The sequence below is a fragment of the Mus caroli genome, unplaced genomic scaffold, assembly GCF_978045245.1.
Source record: "Mus caroli unplaced genomic scaffold, Mus_caroli_1 scaffold_11, whole genome shotgun sequence".
In the NCBI taxonomy this organism is placed as follows: domain Eukaryota; kingdom Metazoa; phylum Chordata; class Mammalia; order Rodentia; family Muridae; genus Mus; species Mus caroli.
The window spans coordinates 40,336,678-40,348,807 of NW_028227266.1; the positions used below are offsets into that span (position 1 = coordinate 40,336,678).

General features: G+C 47.0%; 1 protein-coding gene and 1 long non-coding RNA gene across 3 annotated transcripts in view; one reads left to right on the forward strand and one right to left on the reverse strand.

Annotated features, from left to right (window-relative positions):
• Positions 1 to 10,393, reverse strand: part of Tbcel (tubulin folding cofactor E like) — a 59,255-nt gene extending 48,862 nt beyond the window's left edge. Inside the window, exon 1 of one of the 2 annotated variants that reach the window (XM_021171415.3) lies at positions 10,200 to 10,393. The gene's annotated coding sequence lies outside the window, so the exon portion shown is untranslated. Of the gene's footprint in view, positions 1 to 2,194; positions 2,216 to 10,199 lie in introns of those variants that run through there. The other variant, XM_085844545.1, reaches the window with a different exon arrangement.
• On the forward strand, positions 328 to 4,493 carry LOC147001997 (uncharacterized). Its single transcript, XR_015048931.1, has 2 exons — positions 328 to 650; positions 4,175 to 4,493. It is a non-coding gene; the product is annotated as an uncharacterized LOC147001997 (long non-coding RNA).
• Positions 10,394 to 12,130: the final 1,737 nt, after the last annotated feature.

Here is a 12,130-nt window from a genome sequence, read left to right on the forward strand (position 1 = left end):
AGAAGTAGGCCTTGCTAAAATGTATGAAACTGATTGTAGCCAAAAGTCTTATTGTAACTACATCAAAGTCGCCAAACCTGAACACAAAACGGTAGCCCTGCCTGGCCAGTCACCAAAGGAGGAACACTCCTCTGTCTTCCCACAGCAATGCAGAAGTCACCCCTCTGAACAGATTGCTAATACACATTTTCTTGTAGCTGTAAGCACACAAGTTTAAGGTCATTACCCAACTGCCTGCAGCCCCTCTCATTATTATCTCTGAGCAGCCATGAGAAGGCCCGGTCTCATTAGGAACAGACGCTAACCTATCACCTAGCAGCCTTCCGGAGATAACAAAGCACTCTGATAACCAGAGGTCACCGCATGTTATAACAGCCACGGACAAAGTATGGCCAAGTTTACACATGGAAACAGTCACTAGTTCCTTCCAGTCCCCCACTACAGCACTGCTGCTGGTGGCAGGGCGTGCTGACTCCAGAACTACGCTGCTTGACGCTGATGATGAGAGTCCACCGTCCCTGTGGCTGCAGTCAAGCTGCAGAGATCCGGAAACTGCTGGAGGATGCATGGAGCAGTTAGCACCGAGACGCCAGTGCCCAGTCCATCTACTACCCGACCACTACCTACCATCAACTCTGAGTACCACAGAAGTAAGTGTACTGGGCTGCATGGCTTACTTATAATTACTGCACAGTAGATTCGATCTGGCTACTTAGGGCCCAGGACTATGCTGACTGCTGCCAAGTAGTGAGAGCAAACAGTAAAATGTCTGACGTTTATAACGCCATTCCTTGTTAACTGGACGACCTTCTGCCACCTTCCCCTGAAGGATAAAATAGATAAGTCTAAAAATGCACTTAGAAGAGATTTGATCTGTGAAGGACAAATCTCCACCTATATATTTCTTGTAATCATTATTAAGTTTCATGAGAACACACATTACTAAATAAATGAAAGATATCCTTTCACAAAGGGTACTTGCCTTTATAAAATTTAGGCCTTAAATTATTAAAGATGATCATGAAAGATATGATCTCACTGAGTTACTACAATAAGGATTAAATAATTTAGACTTGTTTTCAAAAAGTAGAAACTGAAATTTTTCCTAATTTGATTCAAGCCTATGGACTAAGTGGCAATGCTGTGATTATCAACATAATAAAAGCATCTTCAAGAAAAGAACGCCTTTTCATTGCAATAATGCCATAAGCCAATCAGGAGACTTAGCATGTGGACGTCATTGAACTAAGTGATTCTCTTCGGATAAACAGCTCTTCCATGTGTATGGCAAGGCCAGCTCTAACGCTAACGATCTCCTAAAAGATTATCTTCAATACTTCCCAACCCATTCTGCATGGCTTCCAGGTCTCAGATCCATCTGTTTGCCAAATGTATCTGCAGGTCAACATTCAGAATGTCCGTGGTTATTTGTGGATACACACAGAGGGTCCACAGTAGGAGTTAGGGAGTGAGTACCTGGAACTGAGGCAGACAGGGTGGGGCTCCCACTTCTGGCTCCAGCTCTGTAAACAAGCTCCCATTTGAGGATCTACTCAATGTTAGACTTTTCATGGGTTTTGTGCATCTGGTGTAGCTATTTAAGAAGTCTCTCAAGACGAATATTGAAATGGTATTTGTTCCTAAGACACGGGAGGCTCTCTGTACCTTGTGGAGGAAACATGCCCATTAGGCAGTCTCATTCAGACATAAACCGCAGTGTGGTGAATTCACTGGGAACACAGTGAATAAACAAATGTCTTCAAACACATAAATGAAAAAGAAGGCCACGTATTGTCATTTGACAGAGCCTGTCTTCAGGGTCACAAGTTCACAGGAACTAATCTGTGCTTCCTGGAGGAACTTCTGTTCTATAGCCAGAAACTCAAGGTGACTTTGCAGAAAAACACTGAGAACAACCACACCAACTACACCGTGTTTGAGAACAACTCCAGGGAAAGAATAGGCCAAGAAAAGAGAAACCGGGCCCAGGGCCCACGTAAATAATGCATGAAGGGGCAGAGAAACCAGCTGGAAAAACTTAAAAGCAGTCAATAATTAATCCTGAAACAGTGAATATAGGTCTGAGGATAAAGAAAAGGGGGATAGAAAAGAAACTGAATGCCAACCTCAGAGCACAGGAAAAACCTCAACTCCAGACAAAACCCAAAAGTAAGCCCCTTCCCCTGAGGCAGACCTGCACTGCTCCTAAGGTCCCTCCTAGTAAGGCAGACAGGCTCACCTCCTAAAGCCACTCCCCCAGAGGCAGACCAGAAGCAGTCTGGCACTCTACCTAAAGCCACTCCCCCAGGGGCAGACAGGCACTTCTCCCAGAGCTCCTCCCACAAAAGCACACAGGCACTCCTCCTAAGTGCTCTATGCCCTTGACTTTGAAACTTCACAACAAAACATCTCCAACACAGAAAGGAGTTGACAGTAAAATTAAAACCTTTTGATCATCAAAGGACGTTAAAAACATAAAAGACACACCTAAAACTGGAAAAAGATTATGCAATATACATACAAAGAATTGTTTATTTTTTTAATTAAAATCCAATGGGGGAAATGGATAAAAGACAAAGAAGTATTTAACAGGAGATGGCCCTAACTGAGTAATAAAATTATGGAAAAGATGCTCACCCTCGATAACCCAGACAAAAATGAAAATCTCAGTGACCTTATACATAAGCAAAAGTTTAAAGCCCTGACAGCTGAAGCCCTGGGGGAAAGTGCTCCTACACTATAGAGAGCTCACGTGTGACGTGTGGAGAGCATGAGGACATCCGGTGCAAACACCTTACAGCAGACAACTCTCTAGATAGCAGAACTGAAGATAAACTCATCAAGTCTCCGTATGTTTGCCCAGGCTAGCCTGAAATCTGTGCTCACCCAGCCTCTACCTCCAGTGTGCTGAGATTACAAGCACGCACTCCCAAGTCCTGCAGCAGCACATAATATTTGATCCATCAATTCCAGCTCTCAAAGAAAGTTCTAGAGGAGCTGGTGTATGTGGACCAAGAGACAAGGGCGAGAACGCCCATAGACAGTTCTTTGAATCTGCAAATATCCTGGAGCTAATGGAGCTCTTACAACATACGAAAATAAAACGAAATGCTGCACAGAAATGGGAATGAGCAACAGCTCATTAAGTGAGCTTACTCATCAACATGGACACATTTTCAAACAATGTCGAAGGCTTGGAGATTTAACTCTGGTTCAGTCCCTAGAACTTAGGGGAAAAGATATGTATGTGTGTGTGTGTGTGTGTGTGTGTGTGTGTATATATATATATATATATATGTGTGTGTGTGTGTGCAGTGTGTGTGTGTGCAGTGTGTGTGTGTGTGCTGTGTGTGTGCTGTGTGTGTGTGCTGTGTGTGTGTGCTGTGTGTGTGTGCTGTGTGTGTGTGTGTGCAGTGTGTCTGTGTGTGTGCTGTGTGTGTGTGCTGTGTGTGTCCTGTGTGTGTGTGTGCTGTGTGTGTGCTGTGTGTGCTGTGTGTGTGTGCTGTGTGTGTGTGTGCGGTGTGTCTGTGTGTGTGCTGTGTACACCGCACACACACTCACACCGCACACACACACACACACACACACACACGGGCTTGAGTTGACTAACCAGAGAAGGGTAAGGCTGGCACAGCCATGCCCCGGGAGCTGCCCCTGGAGGATGGAGGCCAATGATGAGAAAGGGCTCGGGCTGGGGCAGTCAAGAGTTCTCCACTTCGCAGTCCACTTGACTGCTCTCCTCTCACGTCACCAGTACAGCCCTCAGCATCGCATCCAAATCTACCTCAGCCTCCGTTTTCAATGCTCTGCTCAGACCTCAGTGGCAGTTTCTTCACTGGTATCTCCTAACTTCCTGTGGTCTGTTCAAAGTAAGTCAGATGTATTCTTCAGAGTGCGGGTGGCTTCCCTTCTCACCGAGAAAGGAACCTAATTCCACCCCTCAGGCCCTCTGGGCTCTGCTTTCTGCTCTCTCCGTCCCGCACTTCCTTCCTTTTACTTCTCAGGCTTGCCAAGCTCATCCCGCCATTTGCTGACTCTCTGCCGAGTGCTCAGCTCGGTATCCAGGAAGTGCCTCAAATTGAAACACAGATGTCACCTTCCCAGAGGCTGCCTCCGACCACAGTGCCAAACACAGGCACAGCATCAGCATCTCTCCTTCTCTTCCACTCTACAGGGCACTTCTTATGACCCGTTAGTCTCCACCAGTGAGGCTGTGTCACCTGGCTTCATGTTACCCACAGCGGAGCCTGGCACACACCAAGTACTGGGTGGTTGAATGGAAAACTGAACCATACTTTGAGTGGACACGATGCAGTATCTACTGACGGTGAAATGAAAATCAAGTGGATTGGAGAGGAACACAGTAGACTGGGAAGAAGAATTAGGAAAATCACTGGGAAAGCATTATTCTAAGAACAACCTTACCACTACCTGCAGTGGTACTTCCGGCCTCATTCCTAAGGATGGTTAGTAAACTGCTAATCAACGTTTCACACTCCAGGATCTTTAGTTTTGAAAATGTAACTACTTAAATCTCCTGGGTCTCTCCTTCCATTCCCCTCCTCTCGCCCCATGTCTGTCTCTCTCTGTCTCTCTCTGTCTCTCTCTTTCTGTGTGTGTGTGTGTATTTAATCTACTTGAGAAAAGCATTGTACTTAAGAAGACGCCTCCAAGATGGCTGAGTGGTTAAGAGCATGTACTACTTCTAAGGAGGACCTGTGCTGGAAGGCTCATGACCACCTGTGACTTATTCCAGGGGAATCCAATGCCCCCTCTGGACACTCCAGGCACCTGCACTCACAAGCACACACCTACACACAGGCATACATATTTTTTAAAGAGCATGCTTTATTTAGTTCGAGTTCATTATGATCATTAAGGAGTTTGCACAAGTTACCTCTCAATGCCTAAACCAACAGGAAAATGAAGCTATGCATTGCATCTCAGCGCCATGAACATTATGAAAAAATGTTCGCTCAATGAAAGTATCTAGTTAAGTGGTTAACATATAGGAAGGAACTAATAGTTATTATTGGGAAGACCGAGAAGGGAAGTCATGGCAAAGGGGCCCCCAAGGGAAGTCAAATCACCAGTGTCCTTACACACAAGAGCTGGACACACAGCCAAGACTAGCCGTGTGGCCACCAAGAAGTCAGGTGAACACAAAGCTCACACAGAAGGGTGGGGAAGCACTCAGAACAGGAGAGTGTCACTAACTTCGTCAAGGAGTGAGTCACACATAGTATGGCTGCAAAGAAGCCATCAGAAACTCAGCAGATGGGAAAGGGAGGAAGCTGGTGCAGAAGCAGAAGTGAAGGACAGACGCAGGTAAGGAGGCCGACTGGAGTGTCTGCTGTGCTGGGCTGAGCTGGGCTGAGCTGGGCTGAGCTGGGCTGGGCTGGGCTGGGCTGGGCTGAGCTGGGCTGGGCTGTGCAGAGGGGAGGGGCCCGGAAGGTGGATACAGCTGTGGTCCCACCACAGGAGGCTGTGTTTATAAAGTTTACATTCTAGTAGCTGGGCAGTGGGAAAGTGAAAGGATTAAACATGCCATTTTGATAGCAATCCTTTTAAAGACAGAAAAACATCCTAAGTCCTTAATTATTACACCCCGGATCTGTTAACCGAAAATGGCAACTATGATAAGCCTGCATTCTGAAACCATAAAGAATCCCAGTGCTAAGACTGGGCTGGAATCTGGCCTCCTCATCAACTTGACCAGGAGGACGTTAAGCCACTTGTCTTTACAACAGCAGAGAAAAGCTGTGTTTACTCTGCGCATGTGCTGTGTAGCTTGCCATTACTATCTCATTTAACTCTCACGACACTCATAAAAGGCACTATTGACCCCATTTGAGATCAGAAAACCCAAACAAGGCTTGGGTCATTTGACTAGTGACTGACAGAGCCAGGATTCCAAGGGAGGCAGACTTCAAAGCCCTAAAATTAAACCAGCCTGGGCAAATAGGGCACTGCTCAGTTCATTAAACATCATGTACTCAGAAATCCTTTGTGTGTACCTGCTAGAGTTTAAAGCATCATGCAAGGCCGGTGACTCTGAAATTTTACTGGGCAGAATAACCATGGGCAGAGCACTAAGACATAAACGTCCCCAGCCCCACCCAGAAATTTTGGTTCAGGAAGCCCAAGATGGAGTCAGGAATCCATTTTTTAGTTCTAAGTTCAGTCGATATGATTCACCTGTTCCGTGAACTATGCTGGCTAGCTATGAGGTTCAAAGGCATTAGAGACTCCTGACCTCCGGGCACTTCTCATACAATAATGCAAGCATAAAGACTTCACATGAGAGAGGTCATACAAAATAAAACAAGAATGAACAGGATTTGATGAAGAAAGGGTCACTCTCCCACTGACAAAGGGAGACACAATGAACCGTCATCTGGGTGGGACGAGTATCTATTTGGAGAAATGGGAGGATGGTCAAAAAGAAAATTAAGGAAAGCTGGAGACGGCCCTGAATATCAAGCATTACACTAGTCTTTTTACTTAGTGCTGGCTGAACAGATGATAGCTGATGGTTTGAGAGGAAAGAACAGGACTAAGGTTAGCCATATTGTGTGTAACAGTTCCTTCACAATGCTGGGCAAGATCACAATCGACAGCTGGCCTACCACAGCTCTAAGTCCCCAAGAACCAGGATGCATAGTCTCAAAAAGGAGAACTGACAACTCCTGAGGCTGCGTGGAGGACACAGCTCAGGGGTATTTCTCACCTACTAAACCCAGATCCTAGCACTAGCAGCCCCAAGTTACTTTTCAGAACTCTTCCTGGAACTGTGGTAAAGTGTTCATCTAGCATGTGCCCGGTTCTGGGTTCATTTCCTGGTCCAGGAGTAGGACTGGGTGTATATGGGTGGCATCTAGTATATCTGGCCTGAATCTACAAAGCACTCATTTCATAGAATACACTTCAGGAGTAAGGTGTGAGTACACAGGCCTGCGCAGCCCACATGCATGTTACACCATTTAAATCTAACACACACACACACACACACACACGCGCACACACATATCACTATTTGGAGCAACACAATCTCACTTTATTCAGTATTCTAACAAGTATCAAGTGTCCAATTTCCAATTCTCAAACTCTAAGCATTCTGGATGCAAAACCTACAAGGGCAGAAGAGACGTCTATGGATTTGAGCATCAAGGGAGGGACAAAACACTTTAAAAAGGACACAGGATCAAACCCAGTGAGTTCTCCAGAGTCGTTTATTCAAGTGTACAAATGATTCCAAGAGTCTTGAAATGAATGAGGGTCCTCCCTAGCGATCCCAACACCTACTACAAAACATTCTTTAAAACACGAAATATTTAGCTTCTGGGAGACACAATGGTTCACACATGCCAACCCAATCCCCTTCAGCAGCAGCCACACCACAAGCCAACAACGAAGGCAGGGGCCTATTTTATAAAGACGCCTGACGGTGTCCTGTGCTGATGCTACCATGCTGCATCCACTGAAGGTGGGCTACGCTGAAGATGTCTAACTTGGTCAAGTTTTCCCAGGCGAGCGTGCCTCTAAACTCCATTTTCATCCACAACAAAAAAGAAGCCTGTTACGAACTGTCTCCTGTATACATCCTGTCATCGGTTACTGAAATGAGGTAACATCCTATGACATGCCACGTCCCCGCAGCAACAGGCTTTGTGACAACTTTCAAAGGAAGCAGCAACATATGAAAGGGTCCTTGCTTCATTCACCAACACCTACCAATGGCTAGTAAGAATTCACACTGCTTCTCTAAGGATTTCCTCTAGCTTGTGTGGATGTGCATGGGTGTTTGTGGAGGTGCACACGTGTGTATGAAGCCAACTGGAGCTCACGGGTTCAGCCCCTGGAATCTTGCTGTCCTGACTCCCCAGTGTTGAGATGACAAGTGTGTCACTGTACCCAGCTTTTCTAGGAGGGTGGTGGGAATCACAGGCCTTCATGCTTGTATGGCAAGCCATTTATCTACTGAGCTACCACCCAGCCCTTCATCTATGTCGTAAACACGGGAAAAGTATCTTCATAGGAGAAATTTAGGGGTTATCTCCCTGAAGGTCACACTTACATTTATGATTAAGTTTCCTCGTATCCCAACACATGAATTTTACTTATATCCTTATGCAGACAGCAAATCCCCCATCTAAAAACTACCTGAAGTGGGATCAAACAGCAGAAAGGTAAATCCATGTTTCCTCTCTTTTTTTTAAAAAAAAAAAAAACTTTATTTTTATGTGTAGGTGTGTAGGTGTCATCTGTGGGAGTATACGTCACAGGTGTACAGGTACCCAGAGGCCAGAAGAAGGTTACGGGTCCCCTCGGAGCTGGAGCCACAGAGTACACGCAGAGCCCCCTGACATTGAGTGCTGGGAGCTAAGCTCTGGTCCTCTGGAAGAGCAGGTGCTCATTAACTGCTGAGCCATCGCTTCAGCCCCACAGGTCGGTCAGTGTAAAAAAATACGGGAACAGTGAAATCGAATGTCTGTTACGTATAACTAAGACTGCTGTATTTCCCAGGCATGGCAAAGGACAGAGAAAAATCAAGATGAACTTGTGCCCAATTGCATCAAAACTTAGCCCGATGGTAGGTACTTCAGGAAATGGGTCAAGCACATTATACTACCACTGAAGTCCACTGAACATTATAGTCCACTGAAGCATGAAGCTGCCCCTACAACGTGCATGGGATGCACTTGCCCTCCAGAAGCTAACGACATATTATACGCTGACTAACCAAAAAAAAAAAAAAAATTGCCTAAAGATGCCATTTTCCCAACCACAAATTGTGACCTATGAATCGATTTGCTGGAATCCAGTCAGCATGTTTTCTTTCTAATGACAGAAAATAGAACATAACAGAAATAAGCAGAAGGTACCTAACAAGGGTAGACGCGGCTCTGTGAAGCCAGACATGGTGCCTCCCATCTTTAAGCTCAGCACTGGAGAGGCTGGGACAGAAAGAATACAGAGAGTAGCAGGCCAGCCTGGGCTACCCAGTGAGGTCAAGAGAATCTGTATCATAAAGCCACTACTTTGTAAAACCTTTCATTCGTGTGTGTGTGTGTGTGTGTGTGTGTGTGTGTGTGTGTAGGTGCAGAAACTAAATCATAATGCCCTTATCAGTGTGAGGTTTTTGCTTTTTTCTTAAGTTAGAGCTATGGTTAAAAGCCAAAGGACCCAGGCTGACTAAACATCCTTAATCCTCTGACCCCAATCAAGTTCTCTGTTCAAAACGAGCCTATGGAATCCTATCAAGAGCTTCAGAGACAGAATACAAAAGGGGCAAGCCTAACCAAGGCTGCTTTGGGCCCCAGGGCCCAAACAGTTGGCTCAAGCACTCTTCGCTCAAGATGGAACCACTGAAATCTATTCAAGAGTTCCTTGATACACAGGCAAAGGCTATACAAAAGCAGAGAGAAGGACAAGTCTCAGCCAAGCTTTTAGCTAGCCTTGAGGTCCTGCCAGTTTCCTTAACAGCCCTAAGGCGGTGCCTACAAACTCCTGTAGCTAAGCAACCTTAGAGTGGGGCTTCTCCTTCCTCCTCCTTCCTCCACTGACTGTCAACAGTTCAACTCCTCCAATCAACTTTTCCTTAACTACAACTTCTGCAATTGCTGCCTGTGTCCCTAAGGAGGACGAACTCTCTTCCCTTCCCCAAATCCCAGACTGTCTTCCTAGTAGTTCCAGAAGCCTGTAGTCTATTCAGTTTATCGCGGATCATTTCGCACCATTACCAAGAAGCTAGGATGGAGTCTCCTGGCAGCCCCCAATCTTAATACGGCTTGGTGCAAAAACATGCTCCCCAAATTCCTAGCAAACTACAAGCTTTAAGCAGTCCAGGAAGGGACAGGCTTAGTGATCCAGGAGTTATAGGAACAGCTGCTCTTTCCCACTAAGATATCCAATCTTACTGATGGGGATACATCCCGAGGACTTGACACGTCCAGTTGTTTTCATCATTTTCCTGATTCAGTGATTCAAAGCTAAGTTTCCCACCCAGGGAGCAGCTTCCATACCCCCAGGCCTCAAGGAGGCTGGGAGCATCTGGCTTGCTGCCGCTGTCCAGCCTCCTGCCCTCCATCAGTGCGCCATCCTCCCAGGGTCCCAGGCTTGGCCTCCTACCCCCCACAGGTGGAGCACGCCTCGGGCCTCCGGCCCCGGAGGAGGAGCAGCGGCCGGGCTACACTCACCCCTCGGCCCGGGAGGCGGCGGCTCCTCGGGCTGCGCCTCCGCCCGCCCGGCCACCGCCGTCGCCGCCGCTCGGCTTCCGGCCTGCTCCAGGCCGGCCCCGGACCGGCTCCACTTCACCTCGACCCCTTCTCCGGCCGCCAGAGCCCAGTGTCCTGCATTGACCCGGAAGCAGCTTTCCGGGGACCCCAACAACAACACGTGACCCCGCCGCACGTGTCACGTCCGCTGCGTGATTGGGAGGGGCCAGAAGAGCAGAGCCTCTCAGAGCGAGCTGCGGTTGCCATAGCAACCGGGAATGGTGGTATCCACCTAGAGTGGATCAGAACTACATCCCATCTGCTTGCTTTTCTTACCAGTGCACCAGGGGAGCAACCCCAGGTCCAAAGACCGATCACCTACAAGAGAAGCATCCTTGGAGAAAGGAGCCCTAGACGAACGTGTCCAAACACACCTGCAATCTTGGCCTGACTCAGTGTGGCCCTACTTGTAATCACTACCTGTCCTTGACTTCACAGGCCTCATCTATAAAATGCCCTGTACGATCTCTATACTTCATATACATCTAGGCGTAGGGGACAGTTTGACCTTCGTTCTGTGCCCCCTCTAGTCCTGAGGCACCTGAAGCTCCCAAACACTAACAATTTACAGTTTTCACCTATTGTGTGTGCTTTACAGCCATAGCCAATAAATACACGAGATAAATCAAACAAACAAAAAACCCACAAAACAAAACCCACAAACCTTCTAAAGGACATATTTTGTAGAATTGAAAATTGAAGTTGGGAAGTCAAATGATCTGCTCACGGCCACCTTACTTAGCAAAAATGGCCGGGCTGAGACTTGAAACTAGGTCAGGCTGGCTCCAAAGAAAATATGCTTCACACCAGGCCATAGCTCTGGCTCCGAAGCCTCACACTTGGCTGTTGGGTTGTTTGCTTTTGTGCCCATGGACTAGAGATGGTGCAGGCTGATCCTGAGGAGGAACCAGCCATGCACAGATAGGTGAGTGGAAAGTCTACGAGTTGAGGAGAGTTCTGTGCATGATGTCAATCTGCTTTGGCTTAGTGTGTGTCCAGGAGGATGAGGGGGATGCCAGGAACATGCGCATGTATATACTGGTTCCCAGAAAGAGGAAAACAAAAATTCTTACCATCCTCAGGCCCTGAGGACTTCAATTGACTCTTTTTGTCTTGTCCCATAGGCAGGACTTAGACTGGAGAGAGACTTAAGAAGGACCTGGTTAAGAAACACATTCTGAGGGCAACGAGTCAGGCAGTGGCTTAGAGTACTCTTACGTGGTTGCCTCCTGCCCAGGAAAGCACTTTGCTGACACCTTAGGAGGGACTAGAGTTATTGGCAGGACCACAGCTAAAAGGAGCCTCAGTGGGAAGGACATGCAGAGCAGAGGAACTGGAAGCAGAGGAGGAAGGACAGGGACAGGGGGCTTCCCTCTGGAGAGTTTGCTCACATACTAGGGGAAATAAGAGCCGTAAGTCATTACTACTAACATATACTGTTGCTATGGATAGAAACACACACATAGACACTGAATGTAAGAGTCCCCTTAGAAAACAAACTCAGAGATCAATGTTTCTATCTGTCTCTTGTTGATCTCCCTGTGGCAGCTAGAGTCCTCTTCCTAAAACTTGAATCAGACTGCATCACTTGATGGGGCTGACCCTTCCTGAGACTCCCAGGGGCTCCTCTTCACCTCAGGATGAACCTGCAGTCAACAACATGCTTCTTGGAGTTCCCTTCAATGGGCCAACTTTCCCAGCCTCATCTCTTACCTGTCTCCTGTTACTCTACGGCCGCGCCATTCAGTCTGCTAGCTATATGTTGCTATTTAATTTTGTTTTTGTTGAAATCAGGGAGTTGGGGAGTTGGAGGTGTATCTGGGTCATTAGAGTGCTTGGTCAGCACACAGTAA